The sequence below is a fragment of the Salvelinus fontinalis genome, chromosome 18 (assembly GCF_029448725.1).
Source record: "Salvelinus fontinalis isolate EN_2023a chromosome 18, ASM2944872v1, whole genome shotgun sequence".
In the NCBI taxonomy this organism is placed as follows: domain Eukaryota; kingdom Metazoa; phylum Chordata; class Actinopteri; order Salmoniformes; family Salmonidae; genus Salvelinus; species Salvelinus fontinalis.
This window is the reverse complement of record NC_074682.1, coordinates 9664244-9686991: the sequence shown is the minus strand read 5'-3', so window position 1 is coordinate 9686991 and position 22748 is coordinate 9664244.

The following is a 22748-nucleotide window of genomic DNA, read 5'->3' as shown; positions in this document are numbered from 1 at the left end:
ACTAATGCTCTTGTGGCTGAATGGAAGCTTGGAAGTAGAAGTCCCTGCCGCAATGTTCCAACATCTAGTGGAAAGGCTACCCAGAGGGGTAGAGGCTGTCATAGCAAAGGCGGGACCAACTCCAAAATGAATGCCTTAGATTTTTGAATGAGATGTTCAACGAGCATGTCCACATACTTCTGATCATGTACTGTAGCTTAATGGCACTTTAATTGCTTTCCTGACTGCTTGTTCAACCCTGTGACTTCAACAAACGGTAAATGGCATTGTCACTTACCATGGTTGATCACCAGGGGGTACTCTGAGCTTAAAAGGCAGTGCCTAATAGGCCTATATACGGTGTCTCTGGTAAAAGGTTTATAGCTGTCGTCTGACCATCCCCCTCACACTCATTTACCAAGAGGGTCTGGATTAGTAGACTGAAGGAGTGTGTAATTTATTCATAAAACAGATTGTGAGCGTACATATGTACAGTGCATTCGAAAAGTATTCACACCCCTTTTTCCACATTTTGTTTTGTTACAGCCTTATTCTAAAATGGATTAAATAAATCCTCATCAATCTACACACAACCCCATAATGACAAAGTGAAAACAGGTAAAAAAAATGTGTGCAAATTTATTACAAAACAGAAATAGCTTACTGACAAGGATTCAGACCCTTTGAGACTTGAAATTTACCTCCGGTGCATCCTGTTTCCATTGATCATCCTTGATCATCCTTGATGTTTCTACAACTTGATTTGTCCACCTGTGGTAAATTCTATTGATTGGACAGGATTTGGAAAGGCAGACACCTGTCTATATAAGGTCCCACAGTTGACAGTGCATGTCAGAGCAAAAATTAAGCCATGAGGTCTAAGGAATTGTCCATAGAGCTCCGAGACAGGATTGTGTCGAGGCACAGATCTGGGGAAGGGTACCAAAACATTTCTGCAGCGTTGAAGGTCCCCCAAGAACACAGTGGCCTCCATCATTCTTGAATGAAAGAAGTTTGGAACCACCAAGACTCTTCCTAGAGCTGGCCACCCGGCCAAATTGAGCAATCGGGGGAGAAGGGCCTTGGTCAGGGAGGTGACCAAGAACCTGATGGTCACTGACAGAGCTCTAGAGTTCTTCTGGGGAGATGGGAGAACCTTCCAAAAGGACAAGCATCTCTGCAGCACTCCACCAATCAGGCCTTTATGATAGAGTGTGGCCAGACTGAAGCCACTCCTCAGTAAAAGGCACATGACAGCCAGCTTGGAGTTTGCCAAAAGGTACCTAAAGGGATCTCAGACCATGAGAAACAAGATTCTTTGGTCTGATGAAACCAAGATTGAACTCTTTGGCCTGAATGCCAAGTGTCACGTCTGGAGGAAACCTGGCACCGTCCCTATGGTGAAGCATGTTGGTGGCAGCATCATGCTGTGGGGATGTTTTTCAGCGGCAGTGGCTGGGAGACTGGTCAGGATCGAGAGAAAGGTGAACAGAGCTAAGTACAGCGAGGTCCTTGATGAAAATCTGCTCCAGAGCGCTAAGGACCTCAGACTGGGGCAAAGGTTCACCTCCCAACAGGACAACAACACTAAGCACACAGCCAAGACAACACAGGAGTGGCTTCGGGACGAGTCTCTGAATGTCCTTGAGTTGCCCAGCCAGAGCCCGGACTTAAACCCGGTCTAATATCTCTGGAGAGACCTGAAAATACATGTGCAGCGACGCTCCCCATTCATCCTGACAGAGGTTGAGGATCTGCAGAGAAGAATGGGAGAAACTCCCCAAATCAAATGTTATTTGTCACATGTGCCGAATACAACAGGTGTAGACCTTACTGTGAAATGCATACTTACAAGCCCTTAACCAACAATGCAGTTAAATAAATGGAGTTAAGAACATATTTACTAAATAAACTAAAGTAACAATGAAATTACATAACAATAACAAGGCTATATACAGGAGATACCGGTGCGGGGGTACAGGTTAGTCGAGGTAGTTTGTACATTTAGGTTGGGGTAAAGTGACTATGCATAGATAATAAACAGTGAGTTGCAGCAGCGTAGAAACAAAGGGGGGGGGGGGGGGGGGGTCAATGTAAATAGTCTGGGTGGCCATTTGATTAATTGTTCAGCAGTCTTATAGCTTGGGGATAGAAGCTGTTAAGTTGCCTTTTGGATCTAGACTTGGCACTCCAGTACAGAGTAAAGGGTCTGAATACTTATGTCAATATATTTCATTTTATATTGTATATTTTTTTGGTGCAAAATATTTTAACCGGTTTTTGCTTTGTCATTATGGCGTATTGTGTGTAGATTGATGAGGGGAGGGACAATTTAATACATTTTAGAATATGGCTGTATCATAATATGTGGGAAAAGTCAAGGGGTCTGACCACTTTCTGAATGCACTGTATATGAACTACATTCCTTTGATTGGGATGCACGTCTTCCCTGTTGCACTGCAAATAATTACCAATTTCACATGGTTTGAAATTGCACTTGTTTACGTGACTTACAAGTCTAAGTACAGTACAGCAGTCTATGGTTGTTGGGAAAGCAATGCAACAAAACTGACACTATGCTCAAGTGTTTTTGTGGAGACATACCTTTTTTAATTTGGTATTTTATGAACTGTATCAAACAGCTTCCTGACTTAATCCTTTGTTGTTCATTTAGAGCGATTTAATACAGAAATATTTGTTGACCTGTATTTTGAAGTATGAAAAAACAAATATATCAGCCAGACCCAGCGCTTGCTGAAGTCCCAGTCTGCTTTTAAATTGCTGTATCATCTAAGCGTCGTGTTTCCTAGTCAGGGAATGTGAAGTGGCAGCCGATCTGTCTGACAGGGCTCAGCTCTGATGTGATTACTGTATGAATCACAGCACTCACTTTTATCACCCAAACGGTAGCCTTGATCACAACTAATCCCTTTGGTCCTGAGACGAGCATTAATACCCAACCCTCCTGTATTTATGATCCTCTCCTCTAACTCTAGCTAGCTGTCAACTTAAATACCTTCCCAAGACTTAAGTTTCGCTCTATGGCGCAGCTTGAAGTGTAGAGGCAGTATAAATAACTATAGGTTGGCTGGAGAGTTAAATCTCTGCTTTCTGCACAAAATGACATCCATCTGTTCATCTTTCCCTCGATCCTGACTAGTCTCCCAGTCACTGCCGCTGAAAAGAAAATCGCCACAGCATGATGCTGCCACCACTATGCTTCACCGTGGGGGTGGTGCCAGGTTTCCTCCAGACGTGACGCTTGGCATTCAGGCCAATGAGTTCAATCTTGGTTTCATCAGACCAGAAATCTTGTTTCTCATGGTCTGAGGGTCCTTTTGGTGCCTTTTGGCAAACTCCAAGCGGGCTGTCATGTGCCTTTTAATGAGGAGTGACTTCTTTCTGGCCACTCTATCATAAAGGCATGATTGGTGGAGTGCTGCAGAGATGCTTGTCCTTCTGGAAGGTTCTCCCATCTCCACAGAGGAACTCTGGAGCTCTGTCAGAGTGACCATTGGGTTCTTGGTCACCTCCCTGACCAAGGTCCTTCTCCCCCGATTGCTCAGTTTGGCCAGGCGGCCATCTCTAAGAAGAGTCTTGGTGGTTCCACACTTCTTCAATTTAAGAATGATGGAGGCCACTGTGTTCTTGGGGGACCTTCAATGCTGCAGAAATGTTTTGGTACCCTTCCCCAGATCTGTGCCTCGACTCAATCCTGTCTCGGAGCTCTATGGACAATTCCTTAGACCTCGTGGCTTGGTTTTTGCACTGATATGCACTGTCAACTGTGGGACCTTATATAGACAGGTATGCCTTTCTAAATCATGTCCATTCAATAGAATTGACCACAGGTGGACACCAATCAAGTTGTAGTAACATTTAAAGGATGATCAATGGAAACAGGACACATCTGAGCTCAATTCAAGTCTCATAGCAGAGGGGCTGAATACTTATGTAAATACGGTATTTCTGTTTTATATTTGTATTAAGTTTGCACAAATTCCAGGACTGTTTTTCTCTTTGTCATTATGGGGTATTGTGTGTAGATTGATGAGAAACTTATTTAATCAATTTTAGAATAATGCTGTAACGTAACAAAATGTGGAAAAAGTCAAGGGGTCTGAATACTTTCTGAATGCACTATATATTAAAAGTGCATCACAAATATATTTATGGATTAGGTATGCTCTAGCTAGCACACATGAATTAGTGAAACCGGATTTTACAAGCGTTCTTCAGTCCTTTGTCTCTGGATGCACAGGGTAGGTTAAAAATGTGACCTTTGTTGAAAAGGAACAAATGCATCTTGTTTTTCAGAAGGGCACATTTCCCCAGACTACTGTACAGTATTGTATTCCCCTCCTTCTGTTTGCACGGTAATCCCATCCTTTGACCGGGAATAAGTGAAGACCGTGCCCAACCGTAGAACAGTTTGACCAGATAAATGCTCTATTTTAAAGAGGAACATCTCTACAGTGATTACTAAGCACCCCTCTCAAGGTTCCCCAGCCCATTATAAGATTATATGTAATAATGCCTCCCATTTCCGTGGCTAGATCAATTAACAGATTAGTGACTGTGAACTGTGGCTTGGGGAGCATGGGTAGGGATAGAGATGTTCGCTGTGTCTAATGCATTTTTCGAAGCGAAGGTAAATATGATCCTGACTATAGGCAGATAAAGACAGTTGGAAGTGGTGTATTAGATGAGCCACGGGGGACTTTCTTCTTCTCTCTCACACACATCATACTCCCTCGCTGTCTCGCTCTCAGAAATGTCCTCCAAATTCAATCCACACGGGCGACGCCGTGTCTTGGTGAGGATTGTGGCAGAAAATGGCTTCTTTTGTATTGTTATAATGCGTTTAATTTGTCAAGCGCTTTTCTCACACCAAAAGGGACAAAAAAAAGCAAGAAATAGCAGTCGTCCTTGAAAGCTTTTCTGAACAGCAAGGTCTACAGCTGTGCCTTAAATGAGTACAGACCGCAGCTATAATAGTGTTTGGAAGTGTGTTCCACAGCCGCAGAGCTGCGCAACTGAAAGCCCTGTCACCCATAGTTTATAGTCTGTTGAAGGGACACTGACCTGGAGAAGCAAAGAGTGCATGTGGGGCGGGAGAGTAGAATGAGATCAGACAGGTACTTGGGTCCAGACTTCTGGATAGCTTGGTAGGTGTGAACCAGGATTTTGTAGATATTTTTATTGTTATGCTGCTATCTTATGGCTGTTGCTAAACATTTGCATATTGTTTTGGGTAAATTTACTGGAACATTATCTCTGCGATATGACCTACTTTTGTCCTTAGGAAACCTCTCGCTCACTTTCCTGCCACTGTAAGGGGAGATACTCATCAACTGTGGGGATTAATTGAACAGGGATGGTCTTCCTCATACATTTGTTCTGCTTGTGTTATGACTGCAAGGCCAAAATGCACTATAGGGCCCTCAAACTCAACTCTGGACCTTGAAGCCAGTTCCACTGCATTTTTAAATTGTTCCCCTCTTATCAGGGCCTGGGTTAGACCTGGGACACCAGGTGCGTGCTATTTTGCCATTTTGTTGCTTCCAGCCTACAAACAGAAACTAAAACAGCAAGCTCCCGCGATCAGGTCTGTTCAACGCTGGTCCGACCAATCTGATTCCACGCTTCAAGACTTGCTTCGATCACGTGGATTGGGATATGTTCCGCATTGCGTCCAACAACAACATTGACGAATATGCTGATTCGGTGAGCGAGTTCATTAGAAAGTGCATTGACGATGTCGTACCCACAGCAACGATTAAAACATTCCCGAACCAGAAACCGTGGATTGATGGCAGCATTCGCGTGAAGCTGAAAGCGCGAACCACTGCTTTTAACCAGGGCAAGGTGACCGGAAACATGACCGAATACAAACAGTGTAGCTATTCCCTCCGCAAGGCAATCAAACAAGCTAAGTCCCAGTATAGAGACAAAGTAGAGTCACAATTCAACAGCTCAGACACAAGAGGTATGTGGTAGGGTCTACAGTCAATCACGGATTACAAAAAGAAAACCAGCCCCGTCGCGGACCAGGATGTCTTGCTCCCAGACAGACTAAATAACTTTTTTGCTCGCTTTGAGGACAATACAGTGCCACTGACACGGCCCGCTACCAAAACCTGCGGGCTCTCCTTCACTGCAGCCGAGGTGAGTAAAACATTTAAACGTGTTAACCCTCGCAAGGCTGCAGGCCCAGACGGCATTCCCAGCCGCGTCCTCAGAGCATGCGCAGACCAGCTGGCTGGTGTGTTTAAGGACATATTCAATCAATCCTTATCCCAGTCTGCTGTTCCCACATGCTTCAAGAGGGCCACCATTGTTCCTGTTCCCAAGAAAGCTAAGGTAACTGAGCTAAACGACTACCACCCTGTAGCACTCACTTCCGTCATCATGAAGTGCTTTGAGAGACTAGTCAAGGACCATATCACCTCCACCCTACCTGACACCCTAGACCCACTCCAATTTGCTTACCGACCCAATAGGTCCACAGACGACGCAATCGCAACCACACTGCACACTGCCCTAACCCATCTGGACAAGAGGAATACCTATGTGAGAATGCTGTTCATCGACTACAGCTCAGCATTTAACACCATAGTACCCTCCAAACTCGTCATCAAGCTCGAGACCCTGGGTCTCGACCCCGCCCTGTGCAACTGGGTCCTGGACTTCCTGACGGGCCGCCCCCAGGTGGTGAGGGTAGGTAACAACATCTCCACCTCGCTGATCCTCAACACCGGGGCCCCACAAGGGTGCGTTCTGAGCCCTCTCCTGTACTCCCTGTTCACCCACGACTGCGTGGCCATGCACGCCTCCAACTCAATCATCAAGTTTGCGGACGACACTACAGTGGTAGGCTTGATTACCAACAACGACGAGACCGCCTACAGGGAGGAGGTGAGGGCCCTCGGAGTGTGGTGTCAGGAAAATAACCTCACACTCAACGTCAACAAAACAAAGGAGATGATTGTGGACTTCAGGAAACCACAGAGGGAGCACCCCCCTATCCACATCGACGGGACAGTAGTGGAGAAGGTGGAAAGTTTTAAGTTCCTCGGTGTACACATCACGGACAAACTGAATTGGTCCACCCACACAGACAGTGTTGTGAAGAAGGCGCAGCAGCGCCTCTTCAACCTCAGGAGGCTGAAGAAATTCGGCTTGTCACCAAAAGCACTCACAAACTTCTACAGATGCACAATCAAGAGCATCCTGTCGGGCTGTATCACCGCCTGGTACGGCAACTGCTCCGCCCACAACCGTAAGGCTCTCCAGAGGGTAGTGAGGTCTGCACAACGCATCACCGGGGGCAAACTACCTGCCCTCCAGGACACCTACACCACCCGATGTCACAGGAAGGCCATAAAGATCATCAAGGACAACAACCACCCGAGCCACTGCCTGTTCACCCCGCTATCATCCAGAAGGCGAGGTCAGTACAGGTGCATCAAAGCAGGGACCGAGAGACTGAAAAACAGCTTCTATCTCAAGGCCATCAGACTGTTAAACAGCCACCACTAACATTTAGTGGCCGCTGCCAACATACTGACTCAACTCCAGCCACTTTAATAATGGGAATTGATGGAAATTATGTATAAATGTATCACTAGCCACTTTAAACAATGCTACTTAATATAATGTTTACATACCCTACATTACTCATCTCATATGTATATGTATATACTGTACTGTTTATCATCCACTGCATCTTGCCATCTTTATGTAATACATGTATCACTTGCCACTTTAAACTATGCCACTTTATGTTTACATACCCTACATTACTCATCTCATATGTATAGACTGTACACTATACCATCTACTGCATCTTGCCTATGCCGTTCTGTACCATCACTCATTCATATATCTTTATGTACATATTCTTTATCCCTTTACACTTGTGTGTATAAGGTAGTAGTTGTGGAATTGTTAGGTTAGATTACTTGTTGGTTATTACTGCATTGTCGGAACTAGAAGCACAAGCATTTCGCTACACTCGCATTAACATCTGCTAACCATGTGTATGTGACAAATAAAATTTGATTTGATTTGATAATTATCAGGTAGAACAGAACCAGTAGGCTCCGGACCTATAGGGTAAGAGTTGAGTACCCCTGCTCTAGCGTGTCCAGAGTGGGTGAAAACACACTTTGGTGCTGACATTTCAGTTCCTTATGTTATAAAATGCACTTTACCAAGACAAATATGATTCTTCGTGTTCTAAATTGTTCAGTGGGTTCTTTCTCTAATATTAACATATGAAAAAGTTGTTTTTCATAATCTAATACATTCAATAATAAGCACAGAGCTCAGTTTCTCGCAGTGACTTTTGAGGATTTTACATGTGGTGGTTGGCTCCAAAGTTGTTTCCGCACTGCGGTGTAGCCACGGGTAGGGCAGTTCAATCTCAGACCTACCCTCCCAAATAATCCAGAAATTATTCAATGTACATTTTTATTTGTATGTATTTTATTACATTTTTAAAAGAAACGCATGTGAGATTTATTTTCTATGGGTAATTTTAGTATAATGTAACAAAGAAATAGTCCATGACAATCAAGTTGGCTTCCGACTATTGGTTACATTAAAAAAAAAATCATACGGTTCACCTGAACAACGTCACGTGCCTAAACTGTGTAGCGCGTAAGCTAGCAAGCTCTACCACGCTAGCTTACTCGGATTGACTCACCAGCTAAAGTAATTTAGTAGTTCTAGCAATGGCAAACAAAATGTAGATCGCTAGGTTTAAAAAAAAAAAAGACGTCTGGAGGAAAAGGAGTGTGCCAGAAAATTATTTGGATCAATCTACCGATAGCTTCCAGAATGAGATATTAACAGGTGGCGCCAGGATAGAAATGACCGCAATCGCCATCACAACCGCCAATGCCAAATTGAGCCAGGCATGCTTGCCTACCCCACCGTCTCCTCTCGTTCTTGATGCTGCAGGCAGGGGTGAACCTGCAGTAGGTCCACCGACAGATTTGTCTGCCGTTGATCAACCAGCCTGTCAAGCAAAGCTAGCAAAGTTCCCTTCAAGTATGTTAAATGGCAAATCACGCTGCTTTTCTCCAAGGTGGTATGACCACTTCGTGTGGATTGAGTACAGTAAAGAAAAAGATGCAATTTATTGTACGTTTTGTAGGCACTTTCCTGGAGCAAATGTCGAATTCAGATTTATACGAGATGGATTTAAAAACAGGAAACTCACAAGAAATGCCGCAAACACGAGAATAGCAAATTACATGCTAGTGTCCTTGCAAAATGTGAATCCTACAAGGCGACCCACGGGCCTAGAAGTCATGGGACTGTGTTGAACCAAGTACATGGTGATGCAAACATGGATTTTATAGAAAGAAACCGTGCACATGTTAAAGTGGTCATAGATATTGTTCTAATGTGTGCAAAGCAGGATATTCCACTCAAAGGGCATAGAGAAACCGAAGAGGCAACCAACGAAGGTAACTTTTTAGAGATCTTCAATTTGATCTCAAAGTATGACTCAGAAATACAAAACAGGCTAAATGAGCTACCTCACAATGCCACGCTTATGAGCCCCGAAATTCAGAACGAGTTGCTGGAGTGTGCATCACCATCTTTACTGTGCAGGATAAAAGATGAAGTTCATTCTGCGCCTTCTACTTATTTTGCCATATTAGCAGATGAATATAAAGATCAATCTTAACGAGAAAAATCAATCTCAATCTAAACTTATTGCTCTGTGCATCCGATGCATTCATGCTGGAATGATTAAAGAAAGAGCTGTTGGAAACCACTGATTTGTCTGCACAAGGAATTTCTCAGAAAATACTTGAAGTGTTGCAACCCCTGGAGTTGAATCCCACTCTGTGGGCTTTTGTTTCGATGGCGCTTCAGTCATGTCAGGGAACAGAGGAGGGGTACATGTCCTACTAAAGCAAACATTTAAGTAAGCGGTATATGTGCATTGCAACTCCCACCGTTTGAATTTGGTTCTGTGCACCGTGGCAAAAGTGTCAGGACATGTCAGTACTTTGTTTGACACAGTAAACCAGCTACACACATTTATGAGTAGATCCCACAGACATGCTGGATTCATAGAAGTACAGAAAGAGTTGCATCCCGATAGACCATGTATCGAGCTAGAAAGATCCACGGATGTACGTTGGAGATCAAAATCAAGGTCTGTTAGTAAAGTGCTGTTACTGCTAGATGTCATTTCAGAGGTTCCTGCAGATTTTTCAGAGGCTTGTGGACAAACCAAATTAGAAGCTGATGCCCTCAAATCCACAACAAGAAGTTTTTATTCTTGTTAGTCACGTTTAGTAAATTGTTTGACACTAGTGGGTTTGCTACGAAGAGATTACAAAGCTCTACATTATCTGTGACGGACTGTATTGGTTTAACTGAAATCGTCAAAAGCAGATTTTCTACATTCAGAGAACTCAGGTGGAGACTTTGCTAAAGTTCTCAAGCTAACAGAAGAGATGATGATTAAGCATGATATTAGATATTGGGATGTGAGCGCATCACGGCAGCGAAAACTGCCTGTAAAATTGGACTGAAAACCTACAGGACAGTAGATCTCCAGGAAGAGGGTTGGGCAGCCCTGCTGTAAACCAGCCACCTGAAACATGTCATACTGTGACGTAAGTAGGGGAAGTTTGTACATTGTAAATCAATGATGTCCTCAGAAATGGGCGAGACCGTAGTTCATAGAGGGCCACCTTGTTCCAGTCAGTTTACCCTCCACTGAGTTACGCACACAACTACTGTAGCCTATATTATAGATTAAACTAATCAAAGTTTCCTTTAGCCCTCAATGGTACTAATTAGTTGTGAGGTGTTAGAATGATCTGATTAATTCACATGCATGGGAATCACTGTAAATAGAGTAATTACAGTTCCTCTGTGTAATGTGTTTGATTACCTCATTTCACCCCAGTAGAAGTTTTTAGACCAGATGTGCCAGACAGGCATCAGACGGCTGGTCTGATGATGCGGGTGCAGGGGGTCCTGTTACATTCTGATGAATCCCTTCTATCCTGAGAGCCATTAGGCTGCGTCATTCATTGACTTTTTTGATATATGATCCCCTTTTTCTCTTTTTCTCTCTCTCCCCATGGCACTCTGTCTTGTGTTCTTTCTTTCTCTCTCTCTTTTGTCCTCTCTCTCCTCTCTCATTTTGGGGTTTTGAAATCAGCAAAAGCAATAGAACTCAGCAGTGATTAATTGGTTAATTGGTTCATCTCTAAATGTCAATACCTCATTAAGAGGGGCGCACTCTTCGTCTGCTGTGAACCCATTCCATGATTACCTCACCCTCCCATAGTTGCTCCCCTTGTCTATCCGTGGGGGTGGATGGAGGGAGGATGGAGGAGGGGGGTGTCCATATCAATTCCTCCCAATGCCTGCCTGCCTCAATAATGTCTGCTCTCCCTCAGAGGCCAATCTAACCGTGTCCTTTCCACTGTGATGTATGGCTCAGGCAATGGCCTGTACAGACCGTTCAAGACTTTTAATCACTGATCACGGCAGTAGCTCAACGACGGTGACACATTACAAATACTAAATGGTATATTGTCTCTGGGTTCCACAGGGAAACGGGATGTGGTGTTCACTCTGTTTGCCAGCTAACAGCCCACCAGCTAACAGCCCACCAGCTAACAGCCCACCAGCTAACAGCCCACCAGCTAACAGCCACCTACGGCTGAGAGCTGACCCTGGGCTGATCCTTGGAGTGTTGCGGTCCTCTAGTGATTGACTCACTCTGCTGCTGGCAGTGCAGATTGGATTTACTACTCTCCCTCGTCCCTCTCTCGCTCCTTCTCTACCTTCTCCCTATACTTTATCCCTATACTTTATCCCTCCTTCCCTCCCATAGCTCCCTCTCTCCCTCCTACCTTTCACTGTCCTCCCTCTCCCACCCACCCTCACTCCCTCCCCATCTCCCTCTCCCTGAACTTGACTCAGGGCTGCAGACTTGAGCCTTGATTTAAACCCTCAACAAAGGCTACGTATCTATATCTGCTGCAGAGCTGCACTTAAATACTGGTGTCTCACCAGACACAGAATAAAACTCAATACGCACACCCACCCTCCTTTCTACGGAAACCCTATCCCTCTGGTATTGGTTTGTCTGCCTATGCTAGAGAGGCATGCCCTTCTTTGCAGAGTTGTGTTTTTGTTGTGGGTTGAGACTAGGACAGAGGGGTGGGGGGGGGGGGGACAATGAAAAACAGGATGGGGGCTGGGGCACGTTTCCTGAAATGAGGGAAATGCAGCTTGAAGCGTGAAATTCAAGTCTTTCGGAGTCCTTTTGGAAGTCTCTGCTCTGGTTCCCTGTTGTGGTCATCTGTTTTCCTGTTCGGTCGAGTTGCAGTTAGGTCTCTGGGAATAATGAATGTGAAGTCAGGGATCTAGCGGGACACTAGCTACGCTGTCCCACAGACACACCCCCTGCCTCTGTCTCCCTCATCTTTCTGGTCGGGCATTGAAGGCGGAGAGGAGAGAGCGTTAAAACAGGACAGAGACAAAATTGATTTTGGGGGGGGGGGGGGGGGGCTGTGTTTTAGCTTCCAGCTGTGAACATTTGATTTTGGATTTATAAAGGATTTGACTGGTGATTATTACCATGCTCTGTTGATGAAGTTATTCATGTTTAAGTATATTAGAGCTATAGTAACCTCTCCTCATGGAGCCCCAGACGTTTTACAATTTTGTTGTAGCCCTGAACTATTTAATCTGATTCACCTATTCAAAGGCTTGATGATTAGTTGACAAGCATGAATTGGGTGTGCTAGCTCTGAGGGTCCCGAGGAGACATTTGAGAACCACTGCTATCATACATCAACCCGTTGCTGTTACGAAGGTATACCCAAATATATCTTGCACATATATCTTGCACAGACCTCTCATCAAAGTGTGTGCTGCAGTGTCACTTTAAGTAAGGCTTTATCCCTGAAACACACTCGTTGTCAGTAGCTGCAGGTGTGAATGGGAAAGAGGAGTGGACATTGTATCAGCAAAGGACTGGATGGCGTCTGTCTGAGAGGCAGTCACGTGTTTGAGTCATTCTGGGGGGGCCTAGTGAGGATTTGGCAAACTGGCGTATGATCACAGAGTCTCTTCCCCTCACCTCTCCTCCCAGCTGTAGCTAGATCAGACATATTCACTCCCCATGCGGTGCTCCTGCGACGTGTGTGTGGCTAAGCATCAGAGACGTCTGTGCACCCCGCTGCTTGTTAGGGCACGATCACAGACTGTAGAACACAGAGTTAAGCTCTGGGTTTACGTTATGGGTAACCATTACATTAACATTTTAGTCACAGTACTTAGTAGTGAGTGCATACATTTTCATACTGGTCCCCCGTGGGAATCAAACCCACAACCCTGGCGACGCAAGCGCCACGCTCTACCAAGTGAGCCACACGGGACGACCTCTGCATAAGTCATGTATTGCAGTAGACATACAGTGCTTTCCGAAAGTATTCAGACCCCTTCACTTTCTACACATTTTGTTACGTTGCAGCCTTATTCTAAAATGTGTATATATATTTTTTTTTTACATAAGTATTCACATTTACATAAGTATTCAGACCCTTTACTCAGTTGAAGCACCTTTGGCAGCGATTACAGCCTTGAATCTTCTTGGGTATGACGCTACAAGCTTGGCACACCTGTATTTGGGGAGTTCCTCCCATTCTTTGCTGTAGATTCTCTCAAGCTCTGTCAGGTTGGATGGGGAGCGTCGCTGCACAGCTATTTTCAGGTCGCTCCAGAGATGTTAGATCAGGTTCAAGTCCGGGCTCTGGCTGGTCCATTCAAGGACTTTCAGAGACTTGTCCCGAAGCCACTCCTGCGTTGTCTTGGCTGTGTGTGCTTAGGGTCGTTGTCCTGTTGGAAGGTGAATCTTTGCCCCAGTCTGAGGTCCTGAGCACTCTGGAGCAGGTTTTCATCAAGGACCTCTATGTACTTTGCGCCGTTCATCTTTCCCTCGATCCTGACTAGAGGTCGACCGATTATGATTTTTCAACGACAATACCGATACCGATTATTGGAGAAACAAAACAGCCGACACCGATCAATCGGCCGATTTATATATATTTTTTGTAATGATGACAATTACAACAATAATAAATGAACACTTATTTTAACTTAATATAATACATTAATAAAATCTATTTAGCCTCAAATAAATAATGAAACATGTTCAATTTGGTTTAAGTAATGCAAAAACAAAGTGTTGGCGAAGAAAGTAAAAGTGCAGTGCCATGTAAGAAAGCTAACGTTTAAGTTCCTTGCTCAGAACATGAGAACATATGAAAGCTGGTGGTTCCTTTTAACACGAGTCTTCAATATTCCCAGGTAAGAAGTTTTAGGTTGTAGTTATTATAGGAATTATAGGACTATTTCGCTCTATACCATTTGTATTTCATTCATTTTGACTATTGGATGTTCTTATAGCCACTTTAGTGTTGCCAGTGTAACAGTATAGCTTCCATTCCTCTCCTCGCTCCTACCTGGGCTCGAACCAGGAACACATCGACAACAGCCACCCTCGAAGCAGCGTTATCCATGCAGAGCAAGGGGAATGACTACTCCAAGTCTCAGAGCGAGTGACGTTTGAAACACTATTAGCGCGCACCCCGCTAACTAGCTAGCCATTTCACATCGGTTACACCAGCCTAATCTCGGGAGTTGATAGGCTTGAAGCACAGCGAAGAGCTTCTGGCAAAATGCAGGAAAGTGCTATTTGAATGAATGCTTACGATCCTGCTGCTGCCTACCACCGCTCAGTCAGACTGCTCTATCAAATCATAGACTTAGTTATAACATAATAACACACAGAAATACGAGCCTTAGGTCATTAATATGGTCGAATCCGGAAACTATCATCTCGAAAACAAGACGTTTATTCTTTCAGTGAAATACGGAACCGTTCTGTATTTTATCTAACGGGTGGAATCCATAAGTCTAAATATTCCTGCACAACCTTCAATGTTATGTCCTAATTACGTAAAATTCTGGCAAATTAGGCGGCCCAAACTGTTGCATATACACTGACTCTGCGTGCAATGAACGCAAGAGAAGTGACACAATTTCACCTGGTTAATATTGCCTGCTAACCTGGATTTCTTTTAGCTAAATATGCAGGTTTAAAAATATATACTTCTCTGTATTGATTTTAAGAAAGGCATTGATGTTTATGGTTAGGTACACGGAGCAACGATACACACCGCATCGATTATATGCAAGGCAGGACACGCTAGATAAACGTGTAATATCATCAACCATGTGTAGTTAACTAGTGATTATGATTGTTTTTGAGTTTAATGCTAGCTAGCAACTTACCTTGGCTTCTACTGCATTCGCGTAACAGGCAGGCTCCTCGTGGAGTGCAATGTAGTCAGGTGGTTAGAGCGTTGGACTAGTTAACTGTAAGGTTGCAAGATTGAATCCCCGAGCTGACAAGGTAAAAATCTGTCGTTCTGCCCCTGAACGAGGCAGTTAACCCACCGTTCCTAGGCCGTCATTGAAAATAAGAATGTGCTCTTAACTGACTTGCCTCGTTAAATAAAAATTAAATAAAGGTGTTTAAAAAAAAATCTGTGTCCAAAAATACATATTTCTGATTGTTATGAAAACTTGAAATTGGCCCTAATTATTCGGCCATTCCAATCAATCGGTCAACCTCTAATCCTGACCATTGTCCCCAGTCCCTGCCACTGAAAAACTTCCCCACAGCCGTGGTTCACCGTAGGGATGGTGGCAGGTTTCCTCCAGACGTTACGCTTGGCATTCAGGCCAAAGAGTTAAGTCTTGTTTTCATCAGACCAGAGAATCTTATTTCTCATGGTCAGAGTCCTTTAGGTGCCTTTTGACAAACTCTATGGGCTGTCATGTGCATTTTACTGAGGAGTAGATTCTGTCTGGCCACTCTACCATAACGGCCTGATTGATGGAGGGCTGCAGATATGGTTGTCCTTCTGGACGGTTCTCCCATCTCCACAGAGGAACTCTAGAGCTGTGTCAGAGTGACCATCGGGTTCTTGGTCACCTCCCTGACCAACGCCATTCTCCCCCGATTGCTCAGTTTGGCCGGGCGGCCAGCTCTATGAAGAGTCTTGGTGGTTTCGAACTTCTTCCAGTTAAGAATGATGGAGGCCACTGTGTTCTTAGGGACCCAATGCTGCAGAAATGTTTTGGTACCCTTCCCCAGATCTGTGCATCAACACAATTTGCTCTACGGACAATTCCTTCAACCTCATGGCTTGGTTTTTGCTCTGACATGCACTGTCAACTGTGGGACCTTATATCCAATCATTTGAATTTACCACAGTTGGACTCCAATCAAGTTGTAGAAACATCAAAAGGATGATCAATGGAAACAGGATGCTCCTGAGCTAAATTTTGAGTGTCATAACAAAGGGTCTGAATACATGTAAATAAGTTTTGTTTTTTATTTGTAGTACATTAGCAAAAATGTCTAAACCTGTTTTTGCTTTGTCATTGTGGGGTATTATGGAGTATTTTGTGTAGATTGAGGGAAAAAATGAATTTAATCTATTTTACAATAAGGCTGTAACGTAACAATGTGAGGAAAGGGAATGGGTCTGAATACTTTCCGAATGCACTGTATCTGTGCCTATAGCAGGCTTGATGTGTGTAAGAACAAGATAAGGCACTCAAGTCGGGTTGAAACTTCAACGGTCCTCAGTCAAAGCTCTCTACCTCATTTGCAGCGGCTATATTTGAACTCCAGAATAGAGTAAAGTGATGTGTGTTAACTTGATATGGGTTGTATGTTTATAGACAGGTGACATGTTGTCAGGATATTGCGCTGTTGTTTTATAGTACCTATATGTATATCTTGAAGTTAGTTTTTTGGGGTGGGGTGCTTTGACTTTATGGGTTGCTCAAACTTTAAGCCTTTACTTAAAGGGACTAAAGGGTCCCACTCTAAGGGTCTTTTGATTTGAACATGATGGTTTAATTTGGTAGTCCATGCTTGCCGGTCTGCCTGTTTTACCAGCGTCAAAGTGGTAAAGTGCATCCCTGGGTTTTAATTGATTACCCAGAGATTATACCACATTTATCCATAAAGATAAATACATACAGAGAAATGATCATATTTATCACACAGGATTTTGCAATAATAAAATGGGTATGTAAAGAAAAGAGAAACAGAAAAAGACGGGCCTACAACCCCAACTCCCCATTCCCACCAGCCCAATATTTCTACACCCCCCCCATGTTTTCCACCCTATTATTTGTCCGTCCCTAACCCCTCATATCTCTATCTACCCTCCCACCTACCCCCACACCCCCTCTAACCCCCCAAACATCCAAGGTTGCTTATCAACCAAGGATGCTTTTACATCCGCCCCCCCCTTCCCAGCAACCAGCAATCCGCCCCCCCTTCCCCCCTTCCCAGCAACCAGAGAGAACCCTCCCCGTACCATCCCTTCCCTGTGCGCCTGAAGGCAAAAAGTATAAAAGATGGACACACCTACTCATTACAGGTTTTTCTTTATTTTTACTATTTTCACATGGAATCATGTAGCAACCAAAAAAGTGTTAAACAAAACAAAATATATTTTAGATTCTTCAAAGTAGCCACCCTTTGCCTTGATGACAGCTTTGCACACTCTTGGCATTCTCTTAACCAGATTCATGAGAAATGCAGTCTTGAAGGAGTTCACACATATGCTGAGCACTTGTTGGCTGCATTTCAAAACCGCACTATGGATTTTATCCCAATAGCCAGAAGGAGGAGAAAGGGGAAGCACTGAACTACAGAAATTCAGCCATGGCAATATATACATTTTGACAATAGATATTCTGCTGGTTAAAACAACTAGGATATTATTCCATCTACTAAGGTTGGATTGAATTGATTTGAGCGTTCTGTTAAAGTTTCTCACAATGGTTTTATGTAAGGAAGGAAAAATATCGATTCCCAAATATTTAAAATGGGAAATGATCGGGATTCCATAATTAGAGATGTAAGTCCTCCATCCGGGTCTTGAGCGGCAGTCGGGCCGATTTGGTTTGATTTATTTTATAACTAGAGATGAGCTGATTTTGTCTATGATATTCAAAGCTTTTGGGAGGGATTGAGATATATTGTCGGCGTATAGTGAGATGACGTGATCTGTAGAATTGAGAGATATTGGTGTAATTTCTTTCAATTGTCAAATTTTCTGGGTCATGGGTTCCATAGACAATAAAAATAGTGGAGTTGAGATGGGATCACCTTGCCTGCTACCTCTAGTTATTCTGAAGGGAACGGAAATCAAATGTTATTTGTCACCTGCACCGAATACAACTGGTGTAGACTTTACTGTGAAATGCTTGCTTACAAGCCCTTCCTAATGATGCAGAGTTTAAAAATGAAACAGTAACACAATAAAATACACAACAATGGAGCTATACAGAGGGAATACCAGTACCAGATCAATGTGCAGAAGTACAAGCTATTTGAGGTAGAGTAGAAGCAGCAAATGATGTGTGTGTGTAATGCGTATGTATGTGTATTTGTATTGTGTCGGTATGTGTGCATGTTAATGTGTGTGGGAGTGTCAATGTAGCGGGTGTGAGTGAGTATGTGTGTATGTCTGTATGTGTATATATAGAGTAGAGAATGTGCATAGGGTCAGTTCAAGATAGTTTGTGATACCATTAATTGACTATTTAGTAGTCTGGCTATTTAGCAGTATTATGGGTTGGGAGTACAAGCTATCTTGGACCCTGTTGGTTCGAAAGCCGATGCTCTGGTACAATTTGCCGGACAGTAGCAGAGTGAACAGTCTATGGCTTGGATGGCTGGAGTCTTTGGCAATTTTTCTGGCCTTCCCCTGAAAATGCAGGATATAGAGGTCCTGTATGGCAGGGAGCTCGGCCCCAGTGATGTACTGGCCTGTCCACATCACCCTTTGTAGCGCATTGCGGTCAAGGGCAGTGCCTTTGCGATACCAAGGGGTGATGCAGCCAGTCAAGATTCACTTGATCGTGCAGCTGTAGAACCTTTTGAGGATCCGAGGTCCGTGCCAAATCTTTTCAGCCTCCTGGGGGGAAGAGGTGCTGCCACGCACTCTTCACGACTGTGGGTGTGTGTGGACCATATTCAGTTCTTAGTAATGTGGACATTAACTCTGGATCACCCATCCCGGATCCGGGATAACTGTCATCAAAAACGCTGACTAGCATAGCCTAGCCTAGTGCCACAGGGATATAATATAATTTCATTAAATCACAAGTCCAATACAGCAAATGAAAGATAAACATCTTGTGAATCCAGCCAACATGTCCGATTTTTAAAATGTTTTACAGCGAAAACACAACATATATTTATGTTAGCTCACCATCATATCCCAAAAAACACAGCCATTTTTTCACAGGAAAGATAGCTTTCACAAAACCCACAAATAGAGATAAAATGAATCACTAACCTTTGATCAACTTCATCAGATGACAGTCATATCGATTATGTGCATATTTATAGCCAGAAATCGTGGTTTTACATTGGCGCCGTGTTCAGAAATGGCTCCAAAATAGCGAAAGTAATTACAGATAGCAACGTGAAATACAGAAATACTTTGATGAAAGATACATGTTTAACTTCCACTTGGTCACCATCCCGGATCCGGGAGCATCCTCATCAGTAAAAAAGCTGACTAGCATAGCCTAGCATAGCGCCAGAAGTAAATAATAGCATATAAATATCATGAAATCACAAGTCCAAGACACCAAATGAAAGATACACATCTTGTGAATCCAGCCATCATTTCCGATTTTTTAAATGTTTTACAGCGAAAACACTATGTATTTCTATTAGCTAACCACAATAGCAAAAGACTCAACCGCATATTTTCACAATTCTTTTACCGCATAGGTGGCTATCACAAAACCGACCAAATAGAGATATAATTAGTCACTAACCAAGAAACAACTTCATCAGATGACAGTCTTATAACATGTTATACAATAAATCTATGTTTTGTTCGAAAATGTGCATATTTGAGGTATAAATCATAGTTTTACATTGCAGCTACCATAAAAAATATCACCAAAGCAGCCGGAATAATTACAGAGAGCAACGTGAAATACCTAAATACTCATCATAAAACATTTATGAAAAATACATGGTGTACAGCAAATGAAAGATAAACATCTTGTGAATCCAGCCAATATTTCAGATTTTTTAAGTGTTTTACAGCGAAAACACAATATAGCATTATATTAGCTTACCACAATAGCCAACCACAAAACCACATTCATTCACCGCAAAGGTAGCATTCGCAAAAAAACAGCAAAAGATATAAAATTATTCACTAACCTTGACAAACGTCATCAGATGACAGTCCTATAACATCATGATACACAATACATATATGTTTTGTTCGAAAATGTGCATATTTAGCGGTACAAATTGTGGTTTTACAATGTGAATACGTAGCCAAACTGCACAAAATTATCCGGAGATATTTTGGACAGTCATCTAATCAAAGAACTCATCATAAACTTTACTAAAAAATACATGTTGTACAGCAAATGAAAGATACACAAATTCTTAATGCAATCGGCGTGTTAGATTTAAAAAAAATAACTTTAGTACGACATACAGCTTACTTTATAGCAAGACAGCGCTCGCCAAAACGCTGGATAATAGAACTAAACATTTTCCACAGAAATACGAAATAACATCATAAATGGTTCCTACTTTTGCTGAGCTTTCATCAGAATCTTGTACAAGGAGTCCTTTGTCCAGAATAAATCGTTGTTTGGTTTTAGAATGTCCTCTTCGCCTGTCGAATTAGCAACCTTAGCTAGCCAAGTGGCGCAAAGATGTCCATCTTCACCAAACGCAGAGAACAGAAAACGCCAAAACTCCAGATAAACGTTCAATAATCTGATAAAACTATATTGAAAAAACATACTTTACGATGATATTATCACATGTATCAAATAAAATCAAAGCCGGAGTTATTAGACGTCTATACCGAACGCTTTTCCGAAGCCAATGTCGATGTCCTTCCCGCGCCTTGCTGGACAAAGGAAATTGGGGTCACGTCATTCCAAGAGCTCTTGTTCGACCTCAGATCAAGCTAGACACCCCATTCCACCTCCCACTGCCTGTTGACATCTAGTGGAAGGCGTATGAAGTGCATGTATATCCATAGATTTCAAGCAAATGAATAGGAAGGCCCTGGAACAGAGCCTCGATTTCAGATTTTTCACTCCCTGACAGGAAGTTTGCTGCAAAATGAGTTCTGTTTTACTCACAGATATAATTCAAACGGTTTTAGAAACTTGAGAGTGTTTTCTATCCAATAGTAATAATAATATGCATATTGTACGAGCAAGAATAGAGTAAGAGGCAGTTTAATTTGGGCACGATTTTTTACAAAGTGAAAATAGCGCCCCCCTATTGACAAAAGGTTAACATATAATTAAAGATACACTGGTTCTTAATGCAACCGCTGTGTTAGATTTAAAAAATAACTTTAGTAAAAAGCAGCGCATGCAATAATCTGAGACAGCGCTCAGCCATTCTCCGCCATGTTGGAGTCAACAGAAATACGAAATTACATCATAAATATTCCCTTACCTTTGATGATCTTTCATCAGAATGCAGTGCCAGGAATACTAGTTCCACAATAAATCGTTTTTTTGTTTTATAATGTCCATTACTTCTGACGAATTGGCAACTTTGGCTAGCATGTGTAGTTCACGTGTCCATCGAACTTTACGTAAATGAACGAAAACTTAAAAAAGTGATATTACAAATCGAATAAACTGGTCAAACTCAGTTGAGAATCAATCTTCAGGATGTTTTTCTCATATATATCCAATAACGTCCCAAATGGAGCATTTCTTCATGTCTATCTAACACAGTGCAGACAAAGACATTACATTCCCTCTGTGCGTGGCTAAGAACTGGCAATCTGCCTGACCTGTCACTCCAAAGGCTCTCATCCGGTCCCACATGAAGCTATATGCTTCATTCCACGTTCTACTGCCTGTTGACATCTAGTGGAAGGCGTATGAAGTGCATACAGATCCATAAATATAAGGCAATTGAATGGGCGATGCCTTTCACAGCGACCCATTTCAGAATTTTCACTTCCTGTTTGGAAGTTTGCCTGCCATATGAGTTCTGTTTTACTCACAGATATAATTCAAACAGTTTTAGAAACTTCAGAGTGTTTTCTATCCAATAGTAATAATAATATGCATATCATATGATCTAGGACAGAGTACGAGGCCGTTTAATTTGGGAACTTGAAGCTCTCGACCCGCTCCACAACAGCTTATTTGTAAAACAGAGGGATTGGTATATACAGTGAATAAAAATATAAACGCAACATGTGAAGTGTTGGTCCCATGTTTCATGAGCTAAAATATAATATAGAAATGTTTCATACTCACAAAAGCGTATTTCTCAAAAACTTGGCAATATATTTGTTTACATCAATGTTAGTGAGAATTTCCCCGTTGCCAAGATAATCCATCCACCTGACAGGTGTGGCATATCAAGAAGCTGATTAAATAGCATAATCATTACACAGGTGCACCTTGTGCTGGGGGCAATAAAAGGGTACTCTGAAATGTGCAGTTTTGTCACACAACACAATGCCACCGATGTCTCACGTTTTGAGGGAGCGTGCAATTGGCATGCTGACTGCAGGAATGACCAACAGAGCTATTGCCATAGAATTGAATGTTCTGAAACAAAGCTGAAAATGTCCCAGTTCTTCCAGGGCCTG